The sequence below is a fragment of the Lynx rufus genome, unplaced genomic scaffold, assembly GCF_022079265.1.
Source record: "Lynx rufus isolate CCGP_SWC_20201006 ecotype Redwood Valley unplaced genomic scaffold, mLynRuf1.p SCAF_22, whole genome shotgun sequence".
Taxonomy (NCBI): domain Eukaryota; kingdom Metazoa; phylum Chordata; class Mammalia; order Carnivora; family Felidae; genus Lynx; species Lynx rufus.
Genome location: NW_025814837.1, coordinates 6,733,789 through 6,744,892, shown reverse-complemented (window position 1 = coordinate 6,744,892; position 11,104 = coordinate 6,733,789). Strand labels below are relative to the sequence as shown.

Here is an 11,104-nt window from a genome sequence, read left to right as displayed (position 1 = left end):
CTTTCCACTGAGCTTGAGGTTGGATCTCAGTGATATTTTATTCATTGACTCACTCATGCACTAGACATTAACTAAATACCTACTATGTGCAAGGTTTGGAGAAATACCTATTATGTGCCTGTGCTCAGCATTGGGGAAGTAGCTGAATAAGACATGGTTTTTGCCCTCAGATGCGGCTGACCTAAAGTCAGTGGAATAGCATGGCTGAAGTAAGGGGGGAGGATAGAGTTATTCTGTAATAATCTGATTTTAGGAAATTTATTTTTCAACAGGACATGTGGGACATGTGGATTTGGGATATGAATTCATTTGAAAAACCACTTTGGGGTAAGTTGATAGCTGGGAGTGAATTATTTCAGGGTTTCACTTCCCTTACCTTGGGGTTTGCTTTTACAGCTATGTAGGTTTCACACTTATGTTGATTGGACTTTATGCCTCATATATACATAAGTTAATGGTTTGTACTAAAATCCAAGTTTAGTTATTTCAGAAATGTAACCATCAAGCATAGTCCTGGTACTAATTAGTGCATTCATATTTCATTAGGGAGGTCATTTTGAAGACTAGATGAATGTAAAGTTTAGAAATAAAAAGGTTCTTATTATTTAGGTTTAACCTGCTTGAGCTCACCCAATAATCGTGTCAAGTGGGCTGGAAATCACTCATAGAATCAGTGTTGAAGATTCAAGGTTGAGAGTGCTTAGGTTGTTCAGTCGGTTAAGCATGAGACTCTTGATTTCAGCTCAGGTCATGATCTTGTGGGTCGTGGGTTTAAGCCCTGCATCAGGCTCTGCACTGAGAGTGCAGAGTCTGCTTGGGATTCTCTCTCTCCCCCTTTCTCTCTGCCCCTCCCCAGTCACATAACACTCACGAAGTGTGCACGTGTGCTCTCTCAAAATAAATAAACAAAAAAAGATTCAGGATTAAAGTTTATCTCTGAGCTTTGCAGTACTGTGGCCATTTGAATAATCATTATATCAGTACAAATATAAAAGCTTCCTGATTTTTTGTTTTATCTAAGAAGGTGCCTCTAGAAATACTATTCAATATTTACCGAGCGTGTAGTATAATATTTAAGTGTTGTACATGACCTCATTTAATTTAGTGAAACGGAATTATAAGGTGGGCATGTTTTTCTCAGAGGAATGAAGAGCTCCTGGTTTATGCAAATAAAGAATAACATTGCTAGGATTGTTTATTTATTTGCTTATTTCATTTATTTATTTATTGAGAGGGAGAGAGAGAGTGAGCATGAGCAGGGGAGGGGCCTGATGTGGGGCTCCAACTCAGGAACCCTGAGATCATGGCTTGAGGCAAAATCACCAGTTGGCCACTTAAATGACTGATCCACCCAGGAGCCCCTGCTAGGATTGTTTAACTAGTAAGTGTTGGAATTGAAATTTGAACCCAAATTTGAATTTTAGCATTTGGCCTAATAGACACTTCTTTTTTCATATGCTGATTGTGTTGCGGGTTCCCAAGGCCTTCCCCAGGTTTAGTGATTGGCTAGGAGGACTCATAGGATTCAGCATATAGTTATAATAACAGCTAACATTACAGTGAAAGGATACAGAGCAGTATTGGCAAAGGGAAAAAGTACATAGGGTGAAGTCTGGAGGAAACAAGGCACAAGCCTTCAAGAACCTCTCCCAGTGGAGTCACATAAGCTGTGCTCCAGTAATAAATTGTGACAACATATGTGAAGTGTTATCAGTTGGGGAAACTTATTAGACTCAATGTCACTCTATTTATTCTGGGCTGGTCATGAAGGCACCCTCTGCCTAGCATGTACCAAAATTTCAGTCTCCCAGAAGAAAATCCGGTGTTTTGCACAAACCATATTGTTTGTACAAACAGTTAGACACAGTTAGACACTTATCACTTGAGCTAAGTGTTTTAACAGTGTAGGGAACTGTTTGTCATTCAAATTCCCAGTTGCCAACCAAGGGCCAACTTTGCAAGCCAGCCTTTCTAAGGATAAGAATCTTACGCCTGCTTTGTTAACTTTTCTCCTGTACATTGATTTATTCATTTAAGTAGATTGTGATTATGATCATTTAGCTTCTGAAAAATAATGAGAGAAGTGGGTATTATGGCAAACCAAATGCTTTAATGGTGTTTGTTTTGTGTGTGTGTGTGGGGGGGGTGTCCCATGAATGACTGTCCATTAGTTTGGTTTGCTAGAAGGACTCCCCCAATATAATGTTGTCCTCATGGCTAAGGTTTATTAAAGCAAAGGATACAGTACAGGAACAGCAGGAAAAAAATACATGCAGGTGAATGCCAGGAAGATCAGGCACAAACGTCCATGTCTTTCCTCTGTGAGGATCCCAAGGACATGACTTTCTGTGGCCAGCCCTGGTAACTAAAATTTAGGACCCAACCAGACACCAGGTGCACATCATAAATCTTGGTGATTACTTTAAACAATGCTGACAGCCTGATACATCCTGACCCATTGCCTTTAACATCCTTACCCAGTGACTGTGAACATTCCAGGAGTTTAGTTCTCAGAGTTTGGCCAGGGGTCATTGCCATGGCTCCAGGAATGCCCCAGAGATTAGCATGGACTGAGTGAAACAGACCTGCTATGTTAACTCTTTCCTCACAGTATCCTATGTGGAATAATGTTGCATTTGTTGAATGTACCGTTTAAATGGTGATATATTCTTCAGTACATGATATTCTAAACTTAGAAAAAACAATTGATAGTAAATAGTTGCTAAATTTCACTTCTTTAGAATTCTTTTCATTTCTTCTAGATTCTTTTAAGGATTTATAATAATGGTGACTTCTGGATTTACCATTTTTGTTTACAACTATTTGTGCCATAAATGTTATATTAAATAATAGTACAGAAGGGTGCCTGGGCGCTCAGTTAATTGAGCATCCAGCTTCAGTTCATGGGTCGTGAGTTGAAGCCCCACGTCGGGCTCCCTATCATCAGTGCCAAGCCCTCTTCAGATATCTGTCCCCCTCTCTCTTTGCCCCTCCCCTGCTTACGCTCTCTCAAAAATAAATGAACATTTATTTAAAAAAAAAAAAGATGGTACAGAAATATGAACTTTAAACAGTTCAATTTACATATTACAAAATTAACCTTTGCTTTATGAAGATCTTCCTTGTGAACATGGTAAGGTCTCTTTAATAGAATTTGCAGGTGCACAGAAAAACCATTTTTGCTGGAAAAGAATAACCCATACTTTAAAAACTGGCTGATTGCAGGATTTGAAACCAATCCATTACTTAATCTATTGCTATTTGAAACCTGTTTTGTGTTATGCAAAAAAGACAAAATGGATGGGAAAAGTTCCATGCTTGAAAGTGAGAGGTTCTGAGTTAACTAAATGAAATAGGTTTCTTTATTGCAGAACTTCATAGAACCTTTAGGGCAGTCAGTAGTAGACAGTATGAATCTCCCAGGGCGTATAGAGTATATAACGTTTTCCTAACTTATTTGACCATGGAATTTCTTTAGTGACAACTTGCAGGTATGAGTCGTGCAGTAATAGTAAGAAAAGTAAGAAGCCATTAAACGGTTTTAGGTAAAGGAAAGACAGAAACAAAACAACTACAGAAAAAAAATTAAAGAAAACCTTGTTGCAGAAAAGTTTAGTATCTTGCACTGCCTTCTGATAAAACCTGTTCAGAAACTTCCCTATCTGTCTGTCTTTTTCCTGTCAGGTTTCCTGAGTTGATGTTTGTCTTTTGTGATGTGAATGGCGTGTCTCTTAGATTGGTGTTTGACAGCATAAGTTTCCAGGGTGTGATTTGTTTCAGGCTAGTACCATCTGCAGTACCTGACATGGTATCAAGAACATGGTTGGCCAAGACTCAGTAAGTATCAGAGAGTACAGAATTGACTCTAAAATACCGAAACTTTTTTTTTTTTTTTAAGGAACAACAGTATAGTAGACATAAAAGTTGGACGCTATACATTTATTTTAATAGTGATGTCATTTTATAAGACATTTTTGGGTTTTTCTTTTCTTTTTTTCTTCTTTTTTTAATGTTTATTTATTATTGAGAGACACAGAGAGACACAGCATGGGCATGGGAGGGGCAGAGAGAGGAGGAGACACAGAACCCGAAACAGGCTCCAGGCTCCGAGCTGTCAGCACAGAGCCCGACGCGGGGCTCGAACTCACAAACTGCGAGATCATGACCTGAGCCAAAGTTGGACACTGAACTGACTGAGCCACCCAGGCGCCCCTGAAATTTTTATTTTAAATGGCTCTTAAGTTGAACTCCTTATCACCAACTTCTTTTTTATGACTTGTATCATTATTTATTTACTATTATTTTTAAAAATTATATCCAAGTTAGTGTATAGTGCCATAATGTTTTCAGTAGATTCCAGTGATTCGTCCCTTATGTATAACACCCAGTGTCTATCCCAACAAGTGTCTTCCTTAATGCCCTTTACCCATTTAGCCCATCCTTCCACCCACAGCCCTTCCAGCAACCCTCAGTTTGTTCTGTGTTTAAGAGTCTCCTATGTTTTGTCCTCCTCCCTGTTGTTATATTATTTTTGCTTCCCTTCCCTTATGTTCATCTGTTTTGTATCTTTAATTCCTCATATGAGTGACATCATATGATTGTGTTTCTCTTATTTCGCTTAGCATAGTACTCTCTCATTCTATCCACGTTGTTGCAAATGATGAGATTTCATTCTTTTTGATTGCTGAGTAACACTCCATTGTATGTATATACCACATCTTGTTTATCCATTCATCAGTTAATGGACATTTGGGCTCTTTCCATGATTTGACTATTGTTGATAGCACTGCTATAACAGTGCCCCTTTGAAACAGCACACCTATATCCCTTGGATAAATACCTAGTAGTACAATTGCTGGGTTGTGGGGTAGGTCTGTTTTTATGACTTGTATCATTTTTAATTTGTTTTCTCAGAACAGTAGAATTGATCCACCGTAGACATGTAAATTCTTTTAACTACTAGATTTTTTTTTCAGTATGTGGAATGTTTTTTTTTTGTTCATGGGAGTTAAATGGTTGTCATAGCTAAGGAAGGCCAGTGGGTCAAGGGTAGCCAAGGCCCTCCTTAAGAAGTGGTACAAGGTGAGAAGGCTTCTTTAGCATCTATTAAGAATTATTATAAAGCTGTAATAAGTAAGACAGCAATGTGGTGTAGGGGTAGACGAACCAGTGGAACAGAAAGTAGAAACCTGGAAATCAGGTTTATGACAAAGTTTGCATTGCACACCTTTAGTAAGGGGATGAACGTTCCATACATTGTACTGGGACAGTTGGTTATCCACATGGCAGAAAGTGACATTGAATCTCTACTTAAACCTGAAAGGTAAAACTTAAAAATTTTTAGACATTAGAACAGTATCTTTAATGATCTCTAGATAGAGAAGAATTTCTTAAGACATAGAAAATGTGAACCACAAAAGATACCTCTTATTAAGAAGATAAGGTATAAACTGGGAAAATATTCTTGCAGTGCATGTAATCGACACAAGATTAGAATCCAGACTGCAACAAACATCTTTACAGACTAACAGAAAAAAGAAAACAACCCAGGGGTGCCCAACTCTTTATCTCAGCTCAAGTCTTGATCTCCAGATTGTGAGTTCGAGCCCCATGTTGTGCTCTGTGCTGGGCATGGAGCCTACTTTAAAAAAAAAAAAAAAAAAAAAAAGACAAAACAACCCACTGAATGGAATAGTGGACTAGACTTCGTAGGCACATTAGAGAAGAGGAAATGGAATGACCAGTGGAAATGGAATGACCAGTAATGGCAGAGACCATGGGGAGATGCAACTACATTAAGATACCAACTACACGCACCCGATTGTCAAAAAATAAGAAAGTCTGACATCAGTAAGTGTTGCCAGGGATATAACACATCCAGAGCTCTCATTTTGCTTACTATTTTGCTTCAACCACCTGGGAAAACAAATTGGTCATATTTAGTCACATTGAAAATATGCGTACCCTATGACCTAATACCCTTATGTATGAACTCTAGATCAGTGGTTGGTGACAACTCATGAGTTAAAAATGGTTTTTAACATTTCTAAATGATGAAAAAAAATTGTGTAATTTGTAATGTGAAGATTATATAAAATTCAAATTTCAGTCACCATAAATAAAGTTCTGTTGGAATACTATCATGCTTACTTATTTATATATCATTATGGCTGCTTTTGTGGTGTGGCACCAGAGTTGAATGGTTACACCAGAGATCTTCTGTCTAGTAAAGCCTAAAATGCTTACCACCTTACTCTTTGCAGAAGTGGTTTAGGACCCCCTGCCCTAAATAAATACTCGTGTGTGTGTGTGTGTGTGTGTGTGTGTGTGTGTGCGCGCGCGCGCCAGGAAACATGTTTAGGAATGTTCATAACAGTACTGTTTTTGATAATAGAAACCTAGAAAGCATCACATGTTCGTTAAATATCGAATGGATAAGCCGTGGTATGCTAAGCCAGTGGAGTACTGTTCAGTAGTGGAATGGACTGTAATCATATGCAACATATGGATGGGTCTCAGAACTCAGTATTTAAAAAAAAAACGCAAGTCTCAGATTTTTCCATGTATAAGCAGTTCAGAAACAGACAAATAAATGTAAAAAGGCATTGCTAAGGATACCTGCGAGGTAAAACTATCAGGAAAAGAGAGAATGGTAAGTTTGGAATAGAGGTTGCCTTGGAGGAGCTGGGGAATAGATAGTATTAGAGAGGGAACTTTAAAGATTATGCTCTTCTTCCTTTTTAAAGTCTCATTTTAAGTGTTTTTATTTTTGAGAGAGAGAGAGAGAGAGAGAGAGAGAGCGCGCGCACACACACGAGCGGAGAAGGGGCAGAGAGAGAGGGAGGCAGAATCCCAAGCAGGCTCTGAGCTGTTAGTGCAAAGTCCAGTGTGGGGCTCAAACTCACGAACCGTGAGATACGACTTGAGCTGAAATCGAGAATGACACTTAATTGACTGAGCCACCTAGGCTCCCCAGATTATGTTCTTATTCTTAAACTGGGTGGTGGGTATACATGTGTGTTGTATTGTGATACTTTGTTTCAGTGCTGTGTTTTATACATACTTTTGATATTTGATAAGTTTTTGTGATTTGGAGCATTAAAAGGTACCTTTTCAAATAGTGTAATTTGCCTCATAATGTACAGTTATTTATAACTACCAGAAGGGAACCTCATCAGTGGGCCAGAACCTGCTTGATTTCACCTATAGGTCACTTCCTCTCGTGACACTGCCCGCCCGTGCCCCCCCCCCCCCCCCACCACCAACATCCCAGGTGTTCTGGTTGTGTCAGGAACTGATTTCAAACTCTTAAGCAGAAAAGGTGATTAGTAGAAGGATTGCTGATGTTTCTAGAAGCCAAGGAAGAGTCAGGGACTTGGTCTCCATCGGGACCCTCTGCCTCTTGTTCTGTATGCCTCTGCTTGGGCTCATTCTCTTGGGCTACAGGCGGGCTTTCTCCATGTGTTGGGCATTGTGGTTGACTGCAGAACTACATGCATAGCCTCAAGCTCTGTGACTTAAGAAGCCAAGGGAAGAGATCTTGTGGTTGGCCTGGCCAGATCATTTGACTGTGGCCAAGGGGCTGGGTCTATTACCAGAAGAAACCTTTGGGAGAAGGCAAGGAGAGCAAGGGTCAGAATCATGAACCTGGAAGCCCTCTCAGTTTGCATTTATTTTATGTCTGTTCTTTAAGTGTAAATCAGTATGTGGCATTCAACATAGCTTGGTGAATATCAAGGCTATTTTGAAATGACAAGACATTTGTTATTGCCTAGGACTTGATATTCAGTGGTTGGGTGGGGAGGGGGGTTAGAAATGTCTGTTGTGCGTATTACTCAAAATCAAAATATAGCATTACCACAGAGATCTCTCTTGCTATCCCCTTTATAGTCATACCCATTTCTTTCTTTTCCCCCTAATAAGGACATTTAAAGATATTAAAATGTTTGAGTCAAAATAGACATTATGAACTTGCTTGAAGACATTTACTATATTCCAAATGACTGGGAGGACACTTGGCCCATTGGTGGTATTGTTTAACTGGGATTAGTCGTGTTTAGGTGGTTTTGTATCTTTTACTTTTTTGTGTTTGCCAAATTCCTTGCATTGAGCATATATTACTTTATAATTAGGAAAAATATTAACTTTTAAAGGTATTGCTATAGGTTAAGTCAGTTTATTACCTTGGAAACTGAGATTCCATTCAGGATACTAGTAAATTTTATAGGAGTCTATACCGTGAGAACCCCAAATGATAAACTTGTTCCCCAACCTGTAAACTTGTTAACACCTGGGAAACAGAGAAAGAGAATATCCAAATTCGTATGGAATGTGGACATCATTTTATACAGAATTTTTAGACTAGTTCTTAACTAGTCTTTGTTCAATACTCAGAATGAGAGTATGCTAATACCTAAAAATTGGTTTGCGTTTTTGTCTGGTGAATGAGCCTTCTCAGTGCCAAATTTAGTCAGTAATCACTTGACAACTCAAAGACAGTGGGAGAAATGTTGGCCTAAACACTGCTTCCCAGGAAGCAGAAACCATAAAATTAAAAACTAAAGAACCAGAGGCCATACTTACCTTAGGCAGTAGGTAATAGGCCAGAATAGCTGCTCTTTGTTTTGACAACTTTGTCTTCAGTTATTATCTATTCACAGATTTACTTTTGTTACTGGTATAAGGTAGGATCTAAATTTATTTTTTACCATATGGAAAGCCATTTGTCCCTGTACCAGTTTTCTACTCTGATTTGTAGTAGCACCTGTCCAGTTTTCCACACATGTACAGGTTTGTTTTGGAGAACCACATGGTTTTGGATTCTTTTGTTTTGTTATAAATCCAGTCTCCAACAGCTTACTTTGTGTTTGGATTAGAATTATATTAAATTTATAGATTAATTTTGGGAAGAGACTGTTGTTTTTCTTTACTGAACATAGTATATCTATCCATTAGTCAGGTGTTCTCTTATATCTCTCAATAAAGCGCCACATTTTTGTTATGTCTTACACATATTTTTTTAAGTTCATCCTCAAATACCTTAGGGTTTTTATAGCTATTTTGAATGTAATTTGTTTTCTCTTGCATATTTTAATTAGTTATTACTATACAGGAAGTTGATTGATGTTACATGTTCATCTTGTATTCAGCAACCTTGATGAAACCATGATTAGCTCTAATGGCTTATCTATTGATTTCTTTTAGAGTTTTGGTGTAGAAATCATGCTGTCTGCAGATAATTTTGTCTCCCCCCCCTGCTCATCTTTTCCTTTTCTTGTCTTATTGCTTAGATTCTAGTATGGTGTCAAATTGAAGTAAAGATGCATAAGTCATGTTACAGAAATGCATGAAAAGTTCTGTCATTAAATATGTTTACTATGGGTTGAAGAATTTTCTTTCTAGGCCTATTTTGTTGTTGAAATCTTATAATTGATGAATAATGAATTATCTCCAAAGTTAATGACTCCAAACAACAGACATTAATCGTATTTGCTTTGGGTCAGGAATGCAGGAACAGCTTAGCAGGGTGGTGTTGACTCAGAATCTTTCTGGATATTGTAGTCAATGTCAGCAGGAGCTACAGCCATCTGAAGGGCTAATTGGGACTGCTTCCAAAGGGTTCACTTCCGTGCCTGGCGGTCTGTTGGTAGGAGGCTTCAGTTTCTTTCTATGTGACCCTCTTTATATGGATGCTTGAGTATCCTTCTGACATTAGTGCTGGCTTTTCCCAGAGTGTGATCTGAGAGAAAGCTAGGAGGAAATGTGTTTTATGACTAGTCTTGAAACCACACACCATTACTTCCACCATATTCTGTTGGTTAGAAGCAAGTCACTGAGTCCAGCCCCACTCTAGGAGGGAAATTACAGTCCACAGAAATTATTTTTCATCTTAATTTTTTAAAAGTCTGTCTGCCCTGGGGCGCCTGGGTGGCACAGTCGGTTAAGCGTCCGACTTCAGCCAGGTCACGATCTCGCGGTCCGTGAGTTCGAGCCCCGCGTCGGGCTCTGGGCTGACGGCTCAGAGCCTGGAGCCTGTTTCTGATTCTGTGTCTCCCTCTCTCTCTGCCCCTCCCCCGTTCATGCTCTGTCTCTCTCTGTCCCCAAAATAAATAAAAAACGTTGAAAAAAAAATTTAAAAAAAAAATTAAAAAAAAAATTAAAAAAAAAAAAATAAAAGTCTGTCTGCCCTAACAAAGTTGCATAAGATCAAAGGCTTCTCTCTGTATATCTTTACCTTAGACACCTCCTTTGAGCCTCAAACTTTTGTATCCTAGCTGTGGTTAATATCTCTTCTTGAAGGTATCAGGGTTACCTCGTACTTAACATGTCCAAAGTCAAACTTAAGTTTCTTCCCATCTTGCTTCTCCTTCTTTTCCTCTTTTGTTGGTCACTGTTTCTGTGACTGGCACCATTCTGCATCCAGTTGCATAAGCTAGTATTTCCTCCTGTCTAATTCATCCTTAAATCCCATTGAATTTGTTCCTGAATACCTCTTGAATCTGCCCACTTTTATCCAGCTTCCAGCTTTATCTTAATCACAGGTTTCCTCTTCTTTTGTCTTTGATCCTCTGATCTTTCAGTGTTGGGCTCCTTTCTGCTACAGACCCCTTGCTACTCACCGCCTCAAATTTTTCATCTCAAATCATGTCTTCCTCAGGGAAGCCTTTTTGACAGTCAGATATTTGTTTATATTGCTGTGTACCTCCCCTCAAAAAGTTATCACCATTGAAACTTTATGTATATGTGACTGTTTGATTAATGCTTGCTTTCCTGGAGCCAACTCTAAATTTCATAAGGGTAGGGAGTGTGCATTTTGTCTATTTTTGTATTCCCTACATTTGACACATTCCCTATATTTACCGAATTTGTGTGCATTGAATGAATTAATAAGCGAATTAATATGTTTGATTATAGCTCTGAGAAATAAATGGAATATATAACTAGTAAATAAAATAATTTAACCTTCCCTTACTATGTTAGAGGATAACTATCATGTTTTTAAGTCTTTAGTGTTTCTGACAAGTTCCAGCTACAAATTAAGTGAATAGATCTGCCGAAAGGGCCCATCTCTCCTATCTCTGTTGGGTCAGTATGATGCCAAGCT

At 38.6% G+C, this 11,104-nt stretch overlaps 1 protein-coding gene across 1 annotated transcript in view; it reads left to right on the top strand.

Annotated features, from left to right (window-relative positions):
- The first annotated feature begins 293 nt into the window (after positions 1-293).
- Positions 294-11,104, top strand: part of GALNT1 (polypeptide N-acetylgalactosaminyltransferase 1) — an 80,089-nt gene continuing 69,278 nt past the window's right edge. The window contains exon 1 of the mRNA XM_047087090.1: positions 294-327. The gene's annotated coding sequence lies outside the window, so the exon portion shown is untranslated. The remainder of the gene's footprint in view (positions 328-11,104) is intronic.